Source organism: Solanum stenotomum, chromosome 7 (assembly GCF_019186545.1).
Source record: "Solanum stenotomum isolate F172 chromosome 7, ASM1918654v1, whole genome shotgun sequence".
NCBI lineage: Eukaryota > Viridiplantae > Streptophyta > Magnoliopsida > Solanales > Solanaceae > Solanum > Solanum stenotomum.
This window is the reverse complement of record NC_064288.1, coordinates 35494082-35515239: the sequence shown is the minus strand read 5'-3', so window position 1 is coordinate 35515239 and position 21158 is coordinate 35494082. Positions and strand designations below refer to the sequence as shown.

Genomic DNA, 21158 nt, shown 5'->3' with positions numbered 1-21158 from the left:
AATTGTTTGAATCATGATTTCTAGTTTATTAGAACACTGGAAACAGGGAGAAAACTTATATACTATGCCATCCTAATGTTGAAATCGGTAGGCGAGGAAAGCCGTTTAGGGGAGTAAACAAAGTTGAGGCGCTGATAAGAAGGAAGTATCCGCTAAAGTACGATGCTAGTAGTGACATGAGAACATGATAAATAGATAATCTAGTTTATAATGATCTAATATGAATTTAATCAATTATGGATATGATAGGAAGGAATAATTGAAAATAAAAAATCTGAATAACAACGAACATGACCACATACATGCATGATGAAATGATAAAAAACTACGAAACTTTAATCCTATATATACTTAAAAATATAGAAATAATTGAATTAAGAAGAATATTATGGGAAAAAATATTTTAAGATAACGAATCAGAAGATATATTGAACCAAGAATGGTATGAAATAAACCTACATGATCTAGACCTTGAAAGAATAGAATGGTATGATTTAGAAATAAATTCAGATTAAAATGAATTACGAATATTTACAATATTGGATAGAATCTAAGGAAGATATAAAACTATTAGAACAATTAATGGAGGAAAATTTATATATGTACCAAAGAACCCAAGATATGTTATATCTAGAATATATCATAAATAATAGGGAAAATGCATAAGTACCCCCAGCCATTGCCCGAAATTCCAGAGATACACCTAATCTTTACTAAGGTCCTATTACCACCCCCCCCCCCGAACTTATTTTATATGTAATATTCTACCCCTTTTTTGGCCTACATGGCACTATCTTGTGGGCCCAACGCATGTTGACAAATTTTTCAAGAATAGTACCACATAGGCTGAAAAGGGGTAGAATATTATAGATAAATTAAGTTCGGGGATAATAGGACCTTAGTAAAGGTTAGGTGTGTCTCTGAAATTTCGGGTATAGGCTGGGGGGGAGGGTACTTATGCATTTTTCCTAAATAATATTAATGAAATATTCAGATTAAAACAACTATCGGAAGAATATTACAATAAATATTATTATATTTTACCATGAATTTCACATCTAATATTAAAGAAATATCAAGATTAAGACACTTAACAAAGGAATATTATAATAAAATCTTTAAAATAAATTACTCACCTACCACACTACCACCTAACACACTATCACTTCCATGAATTCTTCAACTACCAGTTCCGCACCGAAAAATGGTATCAGAGCTATTATATATACTTAGAGGTATAAAAATAATTGAATTAAGAAGAATAATATGAGATAAAATATTTAATGATAACGAATCAGAAGATATATTAAATCAATGGTATGAAATAGACCTACATGATTTAGACTCCGAAAGAATAGAATGGTATGATTTAGAAATAAATTCAGATTAAAATGAACTACGAATATTTACAATATTGGATAGAATCTATGGAAAATATAAAATTATTAGAACAATTAATGGAGGAAAATTTATATATGTACCAAAGAACCCAAGATATGTTATATCTAAAATATATCATAAATAATACCAATGAAATACTCAGATTAAAATAAGTATCGGAAAAGTACTACAATAAATATTGTTACATTTTACCATGAGTTCCTCAACTACCAGTTCCGCACTGAAAAATAATTATAATAAAGTAATTAAAATAAATTACTCACCTATCACACTACCACCTACTACCATTTTTCGGTGCGGAACTGGTAGTTGAGGAATTCATGGAAGAAGTAGTGTGGTAGGTGATAGTGTGGTAGGTGAGTAATTTATTTTAATTACTTTATTATAATAATTTTTCGGTGCGGAACTGGTAGTTGAGGAATTCATGGTAAAATGTAATAATATTTATTGTAATATTCTTCCGATAGTTGTTTTAATCTGAGTATTTCATTAATATTATTTATGATATATTCTAGATATAACATATCTTGGGTTCTTTGGTACATATATAAATTTTCCTCCATTAATTGTTCTAATATTTTTATATTTTCCATAGATTCTATCCAATATTGTAAATATTCGTAGTTCATTTTAATCTGAATTTATTTTTAAATCATATCATTCTATTCTTTCGGAGTCTAAATCATGTAGGTGTATTTCATACCATTGTTGATTTAATATATCTTCTGATTCGTTATCATTAAATATTTTATCACATATTATTCTTCTTAATTGAATTATTTTTATACCTTTAAGTATATATAAGATTAAAGTTTCATACTTTTTTATCATTTCATCATGCATGTATGTAGTCATGTTCGTTGTTATGCAGGTTTTTTATTTTCAATTATTCCTTCCTATCATATCCATAATTGATTAAATTCATATTAGATCATTATGAACTAGATTATATGTTTATCATGTTCTCCTGTCGCTACTAGCATCGTACTTTAGCGGATACTTCCTTCTTATCAGCGCCTCAACTTTGTTTACTCCCCTAACGGCTTCCCTCTCCTACCGGTTTTAACATTAGGATGACATAGTATAGAAGTTTTCTCCCTGTTTCTAATGTTCTAATAAACTAGAAATCATGATTCAAATAATTCTAATACATAATAATTAACATAAATTTACTCAATCATATATATGATATTCAGGATTATATGAAATTAGTTCTGCATATTTTTTGAACAATATACCTTTGCCTCTTGCTTAGCCATGCTATCTGAAATATCTGATTGTATTTCAGATTTTTCCATTAGTATTTTAAATATTTATCTTAGTTGAGAGAGTGTTTTTATGAAAGAGAATATTTATTATCTTAGGCGTTGTCTGCCTTTTCATTTACATATGCCTTTCTTTATATAGAAAGAAAGTTCTTACTTTACAATCCTTCTTCATACTACACATACACCTACTACTTAATAATGTGTCTAATATATAATATAATATAGTATATCTACATTATGACACATCTATCTACTTTATGACACAATGACACACTTTATGACTTTTTACATATATAATACTCCTACTTTATGACACACTTTCATAACTTTTTACATACTAATACTATTTACTTTTGCCATATGTCTTCTTTTTCTTCATCTTTATCTTCTCATCATCTTCTTATCTTATCTTTTAGGCTTCCGTCTTTATTTCTTATTCCAGCTGGACGTCTAGAATTATATTATCTTCTCCGTTGCATTTCGAACATATATGGTCAGGGTATTTATGACCAATTAGCTTGCAATATCTGGTTAATAACTCTTCCGAAATAAATCCTACTTTTAGTGCTCATGTTGTAGGTCGTTCTTCTGGCTTAAGTAATGATAAAATCCATCTCTGGACTTCATCCATATCTGCTTTCCTTAGCTCCCTTGAATTGATATAAATCATTAACTGATCTCTTGCATAGTAGCTCCATATAGCATTTCCGTTTAAATAATTATTTGCTAGCTCTTGTATAATGGTTAATATACCAATTATTCTCTTATTGGCATAAAAACTAGGTATCTCGCTTTTTTGTATCTCTAGTTGATGTTCGCTATCTTCCGGTATTATCATATCTTTTGTTAGTCCTATCTTTACCAATTGTATCGGAGGTTTTATTTCCTCGTATAATATCTATGTTGTTGCCGTGTAAAATTTTACATAGAATAAATTTCCCTTAGTAACTCTCTTATATGTAATGAATGCTTTATGTAGTTTCGGTATTTCACTTAGTTCCTCTCCGTCATATGTATATATTGTATTTAATAGTCCATAGTTGTAACATGTCCTTACTAAGTTGGCGTTAGTTTTCGGTTGTGCAATCAGTTTATTATAACCTTGTAATTTTTGGGTTAAATAATCCTGGTTGGGTTCTTAGGTTGTAGTAGATCTGGGTTTAAGGTTTAAAAATATTTGGATTTTGTATATATTTTCTATATAGGTTTGCGTAATATGGTTATATGTTCTTTTGTCATGGTGTAGGCTATCCGCATATGTAGAAGTTTGTGGTTCTATAATTAATGTGTTTTTTGGTGTTAGCCTCGAGTTAAATGGTTTTTCGAATAATTGGTTTAAGTTTGAATTCTTATGGTTTTCACTAACTCGTTGGCTATTACCTACAGCTGTATTTAAACAAATGTTATGGGTTTTTAGGTGTTTCCCAACGTCACCTTTTACCTCTGAATTTTTTCTGTCTTCCGATCGACATAGCTCCGCATTTTTATAGTCATGCTGTTGACTTATACTAGCTTTATACTTCAGATTATCTTTATTAGTCTTTAGCTTTTGTATCTCGTTGTCCATATTATCCATTTTTGTACAAAGTGTAGGAATGACTTTGAGTATCTTTTCAATTGTATCTCCTTCCTCAGTCTCAGTCTGAGTAGCTCTGTCGTGATAAGTAATTTGTATTTTAATACTCCTCCATATCTTTTTTCACTGGCATCTGATTCTACTATATAAGTAAAATTTTTATTTTATCCGGAAAATATAGTTTAGGTAGGTTCTTACATAATAATTTTACTTTTTGTATTTGTGTTTGGTCCTTTTTATCAAACTGGTATTCTATGTCTTTCTTTAATTTTTGTTGTAATAGTTTTAAATTCTCTGCTAATTTTGGTATATATTCTCTTACTTGATTTATTAGTCCTAAGAATAATTGTAATTTTGTTTTTGTGTCTAGTTGTTCATTTGAGTTAATTATTTTTTGTACTATATGTGTTTGCATTTTTATTCCATTTTTATCTATCTGTATTCCTAGGAATTCTATTTGATTTTTCATTATGTCTACTTTCTTTTTACTTAGACTTATGCCTGAATATTCTATAATATGTATGAATTTTTCTAATAATCTTATGTGTTCATCTTAAGTTTTAGAATATAGTAATATATCATCAATATATACTACACAATTTTCTAATTGTTTAAAGTAGTTATCCATAAAGTGTTGATATCTACCTGGTGCATTTTTATATCCAAATGGTAATACATTCCGTTCATAGAATCCTTGTGGTACAGTGGATGCTTTTAGTTTTTTAGATTTTTCTTCTAGTTTTAAGTGATAAAATCCTGATTTACAATCAAATTTGCTAAAATAATTATATCTTTGTATTTGTCTTATCTTTAGTATTTTATTTGGTATCGGATAATTATATGTTTTAGTTTTTGCATTTAAATTTCTATATTCAATAATCATTCTGCTTTTCCCTCTTTTTTGTTCACTATGTTTATTTACGATAAATGACGGGCTTGTGTACTTACTATTACTTTCTTGTATATATCCTTTTTCTAGTAATTCATTTATATGTATCTTAAATTCGGTTAAATCATTAAAATTATACTTTAATGGTTTTTGGGTTATTATACTATTATTATCAATTAGCTCAATTTTTACTTTTGTTTTATGTTTCTCCCATCCTTGTAAAGGATCTTCATTATATAATAATTCTAACTTATCTTGGATTATTTTTATTTTATCTATAGAAAATATAATTAATTCTATCTTAGGGTCTTCTTCTTTCATATTTTCTAATTTTTGTTTAATTTTTTCACTTCCTTTAATCCATTCTGTTGTTTTTCGTTTTTTGTTATTCACTCTTTTTGCTCCTATTTTTTGTTTACACGATGTTGTGAACCACCAGTGTGTTGTTGTTATTATATGTGGATATATTTTTTCTAAAAATGGCATCCCTAATAGCATATCTTTTGTGGTTAATTCAAAGTTATATATTTCTTCTATAGTTAATATCTTATCCCATATTTGTATTTTATATTTTTTGCCTTATATGCGATCATGCTTCCTTCATTATTAAATCTTGTTACTACTATTGGTGTTTTTAATTTTTCCCACTTATCTTCTGTTAAACAATTGTATTTATATATATTAGCTTTTGCTCCCGTATCTATCATTGGTGTATAATATCTGTTGTAATATCCCTCTATTATTATTTTTGCAAATATATATATTTTCATATTTTTATCATACTAAAGCCCTTTTTATTATTACCCTTTCATTTTCATAATTTATTATTAACTGTTTGTCTTCTAAATTATATGGTTTTACTTGTTCTAGCCATTTTATTTCTAAAGTGATATTTTAATCTCCTTGATATATTTTAAATTTTAGTACTATTGGTACGCCTTCAATGATTATTTCTTTTTCTGTAGTTTCTTCGATATACATTAATGCTTTTGGTAGTTCGGAGCATAATTGTTCAGTAGTTATTATTTCATCTTCCATCACTAATTCTCTTGTAATATAGTTTTCTTCTAGTCCTATATTTATTAATATTAAATACTTTCGTTGTTCCATTATTCCCGTTATGTAGTAATGATGTGGTTTTATTTCTTCTTCCATTGATTTTTGTGGAGTTTTATCTATTCTTTTTGAGATACTCATTTTTGATGAAATTTGTGGTATTTCACAGTTTATTCTTTTTGATGTGCTTAATCTTTCTTTTACTATTTCTAAATCTTCTTCTATATCAATCTCATTATAACTATAATCATTATTATCTATGACTGTAACTATACTTTCAAAAGGATCTTCTATTTTTATTTTATCCATTTTATTTTTTACTGTTATTTTATGTTTTGTTGTTAAAACATATAAGTTTTTATATCTAGCTGTAAATATTTTACTTTTCGGGGCTAATTTTATCCCTGACATTCTCCAATATAATACTAGTGATTTATCTATGTTTCTGTCATTTATTGCTACTGAGTAGTTAACACTTATTATAAATTTAAATTTTTGGTATATGAGGTTACCTTTTACTGCACTTATTATACTTTTTTCTATAGGTTGTATAATTCTATCATCCGCTAAGTATATTTCTATGGGTGTATCTATTCCTTCTCTAAAACATGTTTTTATTAGTATTTTTGTTCCTCCTAAATGTACATATTTAATTGGACTTTTAGCCTTAATATCTTGTATTTATTTATTTATTATTCGTTTGTTTATTATTGGTACTTTAGCCTTTCCTTTGGTGTACTTGCAATCTATGATATGTTCTTTTTGACTTACTACATAATATTCTTCTTTTTGTCGTTTAAACCAGTTTCTTATTGTTGGTATTTCGAATATTTTTTCTACTCTTAGGTCTAATTCTTTTCCTTTTATTTGTTCAAATATATTATTATCAAATATTATTTTTTGTTCTAAAGATTCTTCATCTTGATGATTTTCTTTAGTTATTATTTGTATGTCTGTTTCAGTCATTTATATAGTATTCATTATCTGATTCTGTTACTGAATTATTTTCTATTTCATTTTCCGATAATTCATCTATACTATCATTGCTTTCTAATTCATAATCTATGTATTCTATCTGCGTATATTTTTCATCGTCTATTATTATTTCTGATATTTGTTTTTTCTTTGGATCTTTATGTAATTTACAATCTCTAGCTATATGTCCTAATTTTCCATAATTATAACAAGTACATTCCGTTAGTTTTCTTTTTTGGTCTAAATGGTTTTTTTGTTTTGTAGTCCTTTACATAGTATCTTCTTCTTGATTTTTTATATTTATATTTCGATCTATATTTTTTGTTATATCTCTTTTTATAGTATTAGTCCGTACTCCCAAATTGGGGTGCCGTTTTATTTTTGCAACATGCTAACTTTTTTATTAGTATTTTTTCCATTTTGATTTCTTCTCTATGTTTTTCACATAGTTCTATAAACCATCGCTGTAAGAATTTTATTCTAGCTCCTAAGGTATCTGTTAATCCTGCTTCATTCCAACTTTTTATTACTTTTGAATTAAAAGGTTCCGGTAATTTTATAAAATATAATTTTCTTATTTCTTTACTTTCGTCTATGCTATATGTTCCTTTATAATAGTATTCTCTAAATGCACATGTATATTCATCTATATAACACAGGTTACATATTGCTAATTTTGTCATTAGATTCCGGTTTATGATTTTTTCTTTATTTTGTTCTTTTACTTCTGTTGTCATACTACTAAATTCGTTTCTTATAGTTATTTCGTATTTATATAATATTTTCATAGTTGTAGTAGATATTCCACCATCAAATTTTTTATTACTTCTTAGAGTTTGTAAGCTTTCATCTGATAAACTTTGTAGCCATAATTTTACTGTTCATATAAGTGTTCTTTCTATATATCCCGGTGTTTCTGTTATTACTATTTTGTTATTTATTAATTGTTTTGATATATATCCCATCAATAATTGGATTGTTTTATTTATATCTGCTACACAGTCTAAATCTAAAAAACTATGTTGTTCAGTTATTGGTTTAGACGTCCATTTTTTATTTAATTTTTTATCCCATATAGTTTTTTCTCTATCATATTGTTCATAGTTTTCATTATAATATTTTAGATTTAAATTTTTTGGGTTTTTTACTGTCACGACCCGATTTCTCAAGTCATGATGGCACCTACTATAACCCACCAGCAGGTAAGCCAACCCGTAACCCGGAACAACAAGTAATGGGTCTAAGGGTAGAAATTAAACAAGAGTAGACAAATAATAATATAAACAGGCGGAAGCAAACCAAAAACATATATACAAATAAAGATCCCTCCCAGAACCTGGAAGTCACCAGTACAGAGCTACTACAAAATGAGTACAAGTCCTAAAACCGGACAACAGAGAATAGACTGTCTCGAAAGGAAAAAGACAAGTCTCTATATACAGATGGAGACTGAAATAGTACAAAACGCCGTGTGCTCACCCCCGTCTCTGGATAAGTCTACTCCAAGCTCGATCAACGCTGGCTACTAGTGCTCGGACCTGCATCACGAAATAGATGCAGAGCGTAGCATGAGTACCAAAACAACAGGTACCCAGTAGGCATCATCGGCCGACTGAGCAAGATAAGCAAAAGTAAACTGAAATGCGAATAAAGGGTCACATCAAGTGCAAAGAGTAGTAAATGGGGGGTATGTACACGAGCGTACAGGCAACAAAGACAAGCAATCTAACTAACTCCGCCGGGCTCCCATAAACCCGACGGGTACGCTCGTGCACAATAAAAGAAACCACCTGCACGGACCCCCATAAGCCCGGCAGATGGACTGACAGTTGAAGTAAAATAATGGAGCTAGAAGGTCTATCACAATATTACCAATTTCCGGACTTGTAACTGAACCATTCCCAATCATATTCCAAGATCTCATTACGTCCCGGACTTTAACCGGAATCTCTCCAACCTCCAAAACCTCAACCTGCAGATGAGAGTAATCAAGACTAAACTGAAGCTTTAGTGAGGAATTGGGAATACACCACGTGCAAGCTGGACCACGGACTCGAACCGGGTACTATAGCTAATGAGTCAACCTATATGGGCTGGACCACGGACTCGAACCGGGTGCTGTAGCCAAAGGTCGGGCACGGGTGGGCTGGACCACGGACTCGAACCGGGTGCTGTAGCCAAAATCAGATCACAGGTAAGCTGGACCACGGACTCGAACCGGGTACTGTAGCTAAGCCTGGACATAAATGAGCTGGACCACGGACTCTAACCGGGTACTGTAGCTGAAACCAGATCACAGGTAAGCTGGACCACGGACTCGAACCGGGTACTGTAGCTAAGCCTGGACATAAATGAGCTGGACCACGGACTCTAACCGGGTACTGTAGCTGAAACCAGATCACAGGTAAGCTGGACCACGGACTCGAACCGGGTACTGTAGCTAAGCCTGGACATAAATGAGCTGGACCACGGACTCTAACCGGGTACTGTAGCTGAAACCAGATCACAGGTAAGCTGGACCACGGACTCGAACCGGGTACTGTAGCTAAGCCTGGACATAAATGAGCTGGACCACGGACTCTAACCGGGTACTGTAGCTGAAACCAGATCACAGGTAAGCTGGACCACGGACTCGAACCGGGTACTGTAGCTAAGCCTGGACATAAATGAGCTGGACCACGGACTCTAACCGGGTACTGTAGCTGAAACCAGATCACAGGTAAGCTGGACCACGGACTCGAACCGGGTACTGTAGCTAAGCCTGGACATAAATGAGCTGGACCACGGACTCTAACCGGGTACTGTAGCTGAAACCAGATCACAGGTAAGCTGGACCACGGACTCGAACCGGGTACTGTAGCTAAACCTGGACATAAATGAGCTGGACCACGGACTCTAACCGGGTACTGTAGCTGAAACCAGATCACAGGTAAGCTGGACCACGGACTCGAACCGGGTACTGTAGCTAAGCCTGGAAAAAGTAAGCTGGACCACGGACTCTAACCGGGTACTGTAGCTAAGAATCAATATCCAACCATCCGTCGCGGGAAATATCACCAAACCGATTACCATAAATAATCCTTTTAGTCCGACCCTCATATACCCCAAATCGCCGAGGAAGTATCCAATAATGAGTAAGCTAGACCACGGACTTTAACCGGGTATTTGTAGCCGATATAAAAGCAGGGCATTATGGATACAAGGTCATAAGCTGAGTTACCGACTATCAGACTCAAGTCTGCTATATCAGTCTACAAGGAGCTAACCGTCCGAAACGACGTCGGAAAAAGTTCTACTGCCCAACGACATCCGAAATCTCGCAAGTCTATGGCAACACTAGTCTAAGCCTAGACTAAGGCCAAACATACTTCAAATCAATATTATCATATACACCACCAGATATGGCTATTCAATAATATCAAGAGACATGCTGTCATAATCCAACACTTTCCCGAAATAAGGTCTAAGGCAGGAATTATAGAAATTTAGCATGCTCGACACCCGAACCCCTCCATACTCAAGCAAATCAATAAACAATTGCCTAAACATGCTCAATCTCACGAGAGAAAACCATAGCCTACCTGAAAGCCGATCACGCGTGCTCCAACTCACGGTACCGGATCTTTTCCTCTCCGAACGGTCTCCAAATGCTTCCCCACTAACAAAAGGTTAATCACCTCGTCATTACGAATATATTGACACTAAAATTATATTTTTCGGAGACGGACCCAAAATCGGGTCTAAAACGGGATTGTGGGGCCCACACTTAGAATCTCAAAATCGAATCCGTGGAAACGTCCCAACTACCTTACTAAACTAATATCCCAAAATTTTAGCACAAACAGATGCCCACAACACCGCAAATCAGCCACAATAATTAAAAAGGACAGCCCTTTCATCATCAATTTCCGGAAAAACGAGACCCTTTCAACCCAAACAGATTATACCACGACGATCCTTGCGAAAAACTCTACAAGTTAGCCACAAGAATGACTCAAAACGGACTTACGATGATCAAGATCTCACATTTCAAAATTCAACAACAAAACAATCCGGAAATCACCCTGGCAGTGGCTAAAAATCGATTTCTTACCTCAAATGAAGCCTCCCCTCGCGTTTCTGAGATCACCGCTAGATTCCCCTCGAAATTCTCTTGAAGTTTGCCTTTTGAATCACTTAATTTGGACTCAAAATGAAGGAGCAATCTCAAGTTGAAGTTGAAGGAAAAAAAATGGACGAATTTCGTCTTAAAATCTGGAAATTTCCAGATTCCCACTCCTCTGCCACGTGGCGTCACGTGGCTCTGCCACGTCACCGTCGCGTCAAAATTCTACAACCCTTCAAACTTAAATTTCGATGTTTCGGACTCGTTCGGAGTCGGAAAAATACAAACCTTATATGGAATTTGATTGGAAATGATATTTCGGACTCAACGGTGAAGGAGGAATTTCCATTTGGAGCTCGCTTCGATGAAAAGTGGGTCCCACACCAGTATCGTTTTGAGCCAGATTCTACAACTGCTATCTAAAGTCTCGGGAAGTGAACAAAGGGTCGTTCTAGACCAAAATCGATCTTCCGAAGCTAACCTAGCTGTCAGAATTTTCATCTGAGCACGTCTTCCAAAAAGGTTGACCAAAGTCAACTTTTCAAGTCATTACATTTACTCCTGATGTGCTAGGTTTTTCATCCATGTCTACGTCTCCTGTATTTACTTCTAAATTCTTTGTATTATCTATGTTTGCTAAAAGTTCTGCATATGTTTCGCTTGTTTCCGAATGTTGTTCATCTAAATCAATGTCATTCATTTCATCAATTCTTATTTTGGGTAGATCATTTTGGTTGTTTACTTCTTTTTCTTCTAATTCATCTTTTAATTGCAATTTTTCTTTAAATTTATTTATCTCATTTGCTAATTTTGTTTTTTGTTCTCTTTCTTTTTGTTTCATTTCATACATTTCTTTTAACATTGTCAACTCTTTTTCTAGTTCTATTATTTTAGTATTTTTTACTTTTTCTAATTGTTGTACTTCCTATTTTGCTTGTTGTTTTATTCTTTCAATTTCCATTTTTCTATCTATTTCTTCATTTTCTTTTGTTATTCTTATCATAGCAGTTAAACTATCTTCTAGTTTTACCGTTTCTTTTTCTAACATTAAACTTATATTGTCACCTATTTTCTTGTATCTTCTTCCTAGATTAAAAAATATTATCTTTATTTTTAATCCGTCATAGTTATGTTTTTTCATCTATTGCGTACTCTGTTTTATTCATTTATAAATTATGTTGTAGTTTATATTCTAAGTTATTTATTTGTATTTCTAGATATAAAATAGTTTTTCTTTGTGCTATTATAGATTTGTGAAAAGTTCCTGCAAATATATTACTGTTAAGTCTGTCTTGCTTGTGTCTTAATTCTTGTCTTTTTGCTGTAATTATTTCAGTAAGTTTTTGTCTGTATTCGTTAATCTCGTTATTCATTGTGTTTTTTAAATATTGAATATATTTATATTCTATTTTAGATATATTATCTATTAATTGATCTAATTTTTCGTTATCAGTTTTTGTGATATTGAGTTGTTTATATTCCGGATATAATTTGTTTAATTTTCTTCTTATTTTTCTTAACTTTCTACTAGTATGTTTCTTCCTATGTTTCTTATTATCCATATACAGAAAAAGAAATAATAATTGGAGGAGTACCAATAGTAATAAAATTTAAAATATATCAAGGAGATGAAAATATCACTTTAGGAATAAAATGGCTAGAAAAAGTAAAACCATATAATCTAGAAGACAAACAGTAAATAATAAATTATGAAAATAAAAGAGAAATAATAAAAAGGACTTTAGTATGATAAAATATGAAAATATATATACTTGCAAAGATAATAATAGAGAGATATTACAACAGATATTATACACCAATGATAGATACGGGAGCAGAAGCTAATATATGTAAATAAAATTGTTTACCAGAAAATAAGTGGGAAAAATTAAAAATACCAATAGTAGTAACATGATTTAATAATGAAGGAAGCATGATCACATATAAGACAAAAAATATAAAAATACAAATATGGATAAGATATTAACTATAGAAGAAATATATAACTTTGAATTCACTACAAAAAATATGCTATTCGGAATGCCATTTTCAGAAAAATTATACCCACATATAATAACAAAAATACACTGATGGTTCACAACACCGTGTAAACAAAAAATAGGAGCAAAAAGAGTAAATAATAAAAAACGAAAAACAACAGAATGGATAAAAGGAAGTGAAAAAATTACACAAAAATTAGAAAATATAAAAGAAGAAGACCCTAAAATAGAATTAATTATATTCTCTATAGATAAAGTAAAAATAATTCAAGATAAGTTAGAATTATTATATAGTGAGGATCCTTTACAAGGATGGGAAAAACATAAAACAAAAGTAAAAATTGAGCTAATTGATAATAATAGTATAATAACCCAAAAACCATTAAAGTATAATTTTAATGATTTAACCGAATTTAAGATACATATAAATGAATTACTAGAAAAAGGATATATACAAGAAAGCAATAGTAAGCACACAAGACCGACATTTATCGTAAATAAACATAGTGAACAAAAAAGAGGAAAAAGTTGAATGGTTATTGATTATAGAAATTTAAATGCAAAAACTAAAACATATAATTATCCGATACCAAATAAAATACTAAAGATATGACAAATACAAGGATATAATTATTTTAGCAAATTTGATTATAAATCAGGATTTTATCACTTAAAACTAGAAGAAAAATCTAAAAAACTAACAACATTCACTGTACCACAAGGATTCTATGAATGAAATGTATTACCATTTGAATATAAAAATGCACCAGGTAGATATCAACACTTTATGGATAACTACTTTAAACAATTAGAAAATTGTGTAGTATATATTGATGATATATTACTATATTCTAAAACCTAAGATGAACACATAATATTATTAGAAAAATTCATATATATCATAGAATATTTGGGCATAAGCTTAAGTAAAAAGAAAACAGACATAATGAAAAGCCAAATAGAATTCCTATTAATATAGATAGATAAAAATGGAATAAAAATGCAAACACATATAGTACAAAAAATAATTAACTCAAATGAACAACTAGACACAAAAAAGAAATTACAATCATTCTTAGGACTAGTAAATCAAGTAAGAGAATACATATCAAAATTAACAGAGAATTTAAAACCATTACAACAAAAATTAAAGAAAGATATAGAATATCAGTTTGATAAAAAAGACCAAATACAAATACAAAATGTAAAATTATTATGTAAAAACTTACCTAAACTATACTTTCCAGATGAAAACAAAAAATTTACTTATATAATAGAATCAGATGCGAGTGAAAAAAGTTATGGAGGAATATTAAAATACAGGTATGATGGCAATACGATAGAACATCATTGTAGGTATTATTCAGGAACATTTAATAATACAGAAATAAAATGGGAAATAAATAGAAAAGAATTATATTCAGTATATAATTGTTTATTATCATTTGAACCATATATTGTATATAACAAATTCATTATAAGAACAAACAATACACAAGTAAAATGGTGGCTAACAAGAAAAATACAAGATTCGGTAACAACAAAAGAAATAAGGAGATTGATATTAAATACATTAAATTTTACATTGACAATTGAAGTAATAAAAACTGATAAGAATGTTATTGCAGATTACCTATCACGACAAAGCTACTCAGACTGAGACTGAGGAAGAAGATACAATTGAAAAGATACTCAAAGCCATTACTACACTTTGTACAAAAGTGGATAGTATGGACAACGAGATACAAAAGCTAAAGACTAATGAAGATAATCTGAAGTCTAAAGCTAGTATAAGTCAGCAGCATGACTATAAAAATGCGGAGCTATGTCGATCGGAAGACAGAAAAAATCCAGAGCTAAAAGGTGACGTTGGGAAACACCTAAAAACCCATAACATTTGTTTAAATACAGCTGCAGGTACAAGCCAACGAGATAGTGAAAAACATAAGAACTCAAACTTAAACCAGTTATTCGAAAAACCGTTTACCCCAAGGCCAACACCAAAAAACATATTGACTATAGAACCACAAAATTCTACATATGCGGATAGCCTACACCGTGACAAAAGGACATATAACCATATTATGCGAACCTATATAGAAAATATATACAAAGTCCAAACATTTTTAAATCTTAAACCCAGATCTACTACAACCCAAGAACCCAATCAGGATTATTTAATCCAAAAATTACAAGGTTATAATAAACTGATTGCACAACTAAAAACTAACGCCAACTTAGGAAGGACATGTTACAACTATAGACTATTAAATACAGTATATACATATGACGGAGAGGAACTAAGTGGAATATCGGAACTACATAAAGCATTTATTACATATAAGAGAGTTACTAAGGGAAATTTATTCTATGTAAAATTTTATACGGCAACAACAGAGATAATATACAAGGAAATAAAACCTCTGATACAAGTGGTAAAGATAGGACTAACAAAAGATATGATAATACCGGAAGATATCGAACAACAACCAGAGATACAAAAAAGTGAGATACCCAATTTTTATGCCAATAAGAAAATAATTGGTATATCAACCATTATACAAGAGCTATCAAATAATTATTTAAACATAAATGATATATGGAGCTATTATGCAAGAGATCAGTTAATGATTTATTCCAACTCAAGGGAGCTAAGGAAAGCAGATATAGATGAAGTCCAGAGATGGATTTTATTATTACTTAAGCCAGAAGAACGACCTACAACACGAGCACTAAAAGTAGGATTTATTTCGGCAGGGTTATTAACCAGATATTGCAAGCTAATTGGTCACAAATACCCTGACCACATATGTTCGAAATGTAATGGTGAAGATAACATAATGCAGATGTCAATTTAGAGTGAAAAAAGACGATCAAGATAAGATGCAGACAAGACAAGATAAGATATGGACAATATAAAAAAGATAAGATAAGTTTTTTGACTAATTGTGTAAAGTAATGTGACAATGTAAAATAATAGGTGTATAGGTGTGTAAGAATAAGGTAAAATAGTAGGACAAGTGTAAAGTAGGTGTGGAGTGTTATGGTGTGTCATAAAGTGTATAGTATGGTGTGTCATAGAGTAGGTGTAAAAAGTCATATGTGTCATAAAGTAGGTGTAAAAAGTCATATGATGTGTGGTGTATTGTGATGTATTAGGAAGAGTACGTGTAGTATTATGCATATTTTCCTTTCTATATAAAGGAAAGCATATGTAACATAAAAGGCAGGCAATGCCTAATATATAAAACTCTCATTTCAAAAACTGTCTCAACTAAAAACTAATATTTTAAAAGATAATGAAGCAACAATCTGAAATCAAACAAGATATTTTAGATAGCATGAATAAGCAAGAGGCAAAGGTATATTGTTCAAAAAATATGCGGAACTAATTTTATATATTCTTGAATATCATATTTATGATTGAATAAATTTATGTTAGTTATTAAGTATTAGAATTATTTGAATCATGATTTCTAGTTTATTAGCACACTGAAAACAGGGAGAAAACTTCTATACTATGTCATCCTAATATTGAAACTGGTAGGCGAGGAAGCCATTTAGAGGAGTAAACAAAGTTGAGGTGCTTATAAGAAGGAAGTATCCGCTAAAGTACGATGCTAGTAGTGACAGGAGAACATGATAAACAGATAATCTACTTCATAATGATCTAATATGAATTTAATCAATTATGGATATGATAGGAAGGAATAATTTGAAATAAAAAACCTGCATGATAAAGAACATGACTACATACGTTCATGATGAAAAACTATGAAACTTTAATCTTATATATACTTAAAAATATAAAAATAATCGAATTAAGAAGAATCATATAGGAAAAAATATTTAATGATAACGAATCAGAAGGTATATTTAACCAACAATGGTATGAAATAGACCTATATGATTTAGACTACGAAAGAATAGAATGGTACGATTTAGAAATAAATTCAGACTAAAATGAACTACGAATATTTACAATATTGGATAGAATCTATGAAAGATATAAAACTATTGGAACAATTAATGGAAGAAAATTTATATATGTACCAAAGAACCCAAGATATGTTACACCTAGAATATATCATAAATAATATTAAAGAAATATCAAGATTAAAACACTTAGCCAAAGAATAGTACAATAAAAGCTTTAGTAAAATTTAATATTGTAAAAACATAAAAGCATGAACTCCTCACCTACCAAAAGTATTCCTCACCTACCAAAAATAATTCTTCTTAAAAAGTATATGAATTCCACACTACCACCTACTACACTATGAATTCCTCAGTCGCCAACTCCGCACTGAAAAATGGTATCAGAGCTATGGATAATAAGAAACATAGTAAGAAACATACTAGTAGAAAGATAAGAAAATTAAGAAGAAAATTAAACAAATTATATCCGGAATATAAACAACTCAATATCACAAAAACCGATAACGATAAATTAAATTAATTAATAGATAATATATCTAAAATAGAATATAAATATATTCAATATTTAAAAATACAATGAATAACGAGAATAACGAATATAGACAAAAACTTATTGAAATAATTATAGCAAAAAGACAAGAATTAACACATAGGCAAAGTAGACTTAACAGTAATATATTTGCAGGAATTTGTAAAAAATCTATAATAGCACAGAGAAAAACTATTTTATATCTAGAAATACAAATAGAAAAATTAGAATATAAACTTCAACATAATCTATAAATGAATAAGGAAGAATACGCAATAGATGAAAAAACATATGAAAACTATGACGGATTAAAAATAAAGATAATTTTTTTCTAATCTAAGAAGAAGATACAAGAAAATAGGTGACAACATAAGTTTAATGTTAGAAAAAGAAACGGTAAAACTATAAGATAGTTTAACTGCTACGATAAGAATAACAAAAGAAAATGAAGAAATAGATAGAAAAACTGAAATTGAAAAAATAAAACAACAAGCAAAAAAGGAAGTACAACAATTAGAAGAAGTAAAAAATACTAAAATAATAGAACTAGAAAAAGAGCTGGCAATGTTAAAGGAAATGTATGAAATAAAACAAAAAGAAAAAGAACAAAAAACAAAATTAGCAAATGAGATGATTAAATTTAAAGAAAAATTGCAATTAGAAGATGAATTAGAAGAAAAAGAAGAAAATAATCAAGATAATCTACCTGAAATAAGAGTTGATGAAATAAATAATGATGATCTAGATGAACAACATTCGGAAACAAGCGAAACATATACAGAACTTTTAGCAACCATAGATAATACAAAGAATTTAGAAGTAAATACAGGAGACGTAGACATGGATGAAAAACCTAGCACATCAAGAGTAAAAATCCCAAAAAATTTAAATCCAAAATATTATAATGAAAACTATGGACAATATGATAGAGAAAAAACTATATGGGAAAAATGATTAAATAAAAAATGGACACCTAAACCAATAACTGAACGACATGATTTTTTAGATTTAGACTGTGTAGCAGATATAAATAAAACAATCCAATTATGGATAAGATATATATCAAAACAATTAATAGATAACAAAATAATAATAATAGAGACACCAGGATATATAGAAAGAACGCTTATAGAAACAGTAAAATTATGGCTACAAAATTTATCAGATGAAAGTTTAAAAACACTAAGAAATAATAAAAAATTTGATGGTGGAATAGTCACTACAACTATGAAAATATTATATAAATACGAAATAGCTATAAGAAATGAATTTAGTAGTATGACAACAGAGGTAGAAGAACAAAATAAAGAAAAAATCATAAATCGGAATCTAATGACAAAATTAACAATATGTAATATGTGTTACATAGATGGATATGCATGTGCATTTAGAGAATACTATTATAAAGGAACATATAGCACAGAAGAAAGTAAAGGAATAAGAAAATTATATTTTACAAAATTACCAGAACCTTTTAATTCAAAAATAAAAAAAAGTTGGAATGAAGTAGAATTAACAGACATCTTAGGAGCTAGAATGAAATTCTTGCAACGATAGTTTATGGAACTATGTGAAAAACATAAAGAAGAAATAAAAATGGAAAAATATTAGTAAAAAACTTGGCATGTTGCAAAAATAAAACAACGCATCAATTTGGTTGTATGGATAGGTATTATAAAAATAGAAAGAAATATAATAAAAAATACAGATCAAAATATAAATATAAAAAACTAAGAAGAAGATACTAAGTAAAAAACTACAAAACCAAAAGACCGTATAGACCAAAAAGAAAACTAACGGAATGTACTTGTTATAATTGTGGAAAATTATGACATATAGCTAGAGATTGTAAATTACCTAAAAATCCAAAGAAAAAACAAATATCAGAAATAATAATAGACGATGAAAAATATACGTAGATAGAGTACATAGATTATGAATTAGAAAACAATGATAGTATATATGAATTATCGGAAAATGAAATGGAAAATAATCCAGTAATAGAATCAGATAATGAATACGATATCAATGACTGAAACAGATATATGAATAATAACTAAAGAAAAATATCAAGATGAAGAATCGGCAGAACAAAAAATAATATTTGATAATAATATATTTGAACAAATAAAAGGAAAAGAATTAGACCTAAGCGTAGAAAAAATATTCGAAATACCAACAATAAGAAACTGGTTTAAATGACAAAAAGAAGAATATTATGTAGTAAGTCAAAGAGAACATATCATAGATTGCAAATACACCAAAGGAAAGGCTAAAATACCAATAATAAACAAACGAATAATAAATAAAGAAATACAAGATATTAAGGCTAAAAGTCCAATTAAATATGTACATTTAGGAGGAACAAAAATACTAATAAAAGCATGTTTTAGAGAAGGAATAGATACACCCATAGAAATATACTTAGCGGATGATAGAATTATACAACATATAGAAAAAAGTATAATAAGTGCAGTAAAAGGTAACCCCATATACCAAAAATTTAAATTTATAATAAATGTTAACTACTTAGTAGCAATAAATGACAGAAACATAGATAAATCACTATTATTATATTGGAGAATGTCAGGGATAGAATTAGCCCTGGGAAATAAAATATTTACAGCTAAATGTAAAAACCTATATGTTTTAACAACAAAACATAAAATAACAACAAAAAATAAAAAAAATAAAATAAAAATAGAAGATCCTTTTGAAAGGATAGTTACAGTCATAGATAATAATGATTATAGTTATAATGAGATTGATATAGAAGAAGATTTAGAAATAGTAAAAGAAAGATTAAGCACATAAAAAAAAATAAACTGTGAAATACCACAAATTTCATCAAAAATGAGTACTTCAAAAAGAATAGATAAAAATCCACAAAAATCAATGGAAGAAGAAATAAAACCACATCATTACTACATAACGGGAATAATGGAACAACGAAAATATTTAATATTAATAAATACAGGACTAGAAGAAAACTATATTACAAGAGAATTAGTGACAGAAGATGAAATAATAACTACTAAACAATTATGCCCCGAACTACCAAAAACATTAGCGACTAAGTATTTCCAAGAGTAAATGTTTTCACATTTAAGATGAGAGGAAACTGAGATTTCCAAAAGAGTTTTGAACAGCAAAAGGGAACATTGATTCCAAGAGAGCATTTTAAGCTAAGTTTGAACAATTATCTCAAACCAGAGAAGAAGTTGTTTTAAAAGTATATGAGCTAAGTATATTTTGGGAGTAGTATTGAGCACCGATATGGGGACACGAGTTCATATTAACTCAAGCCCTCATAAACCATGTAGCCATCATGGGCAGAAAAAGGATCATACTTTTTAGATGATTCCTTGGTGCTTTTTAGCCTAGACTAGTGGATCCACTTAGTAGTTCAGGTTCTATACC

The 21158-nt window shown here is 29.8% G+C and overlaps 1 long non-coding RNA gene across 1 annotated transcript; it reads right to left on the bottom strand.

Moving 5' to 3' along the window:
• Positions 1–8423: 8423 nt before the first annotated feature.
• LOC125871506 (uncharacterized) lies at positions 8424–11396 on the bottom strand. Its single transcript, XR_007447017.1, has 3 exons — positions 11259–11396; positions 10747–10823; positions 8424–8703 (listed from the first exon to the last, which is right to left on the bottom strand). It is a non-coding gene; the product is annotated as an uncharacterized LOC125871506 (long non-coding RNA).
• Positions 11397–21158: the final 9762 nt, after the last annotated feature.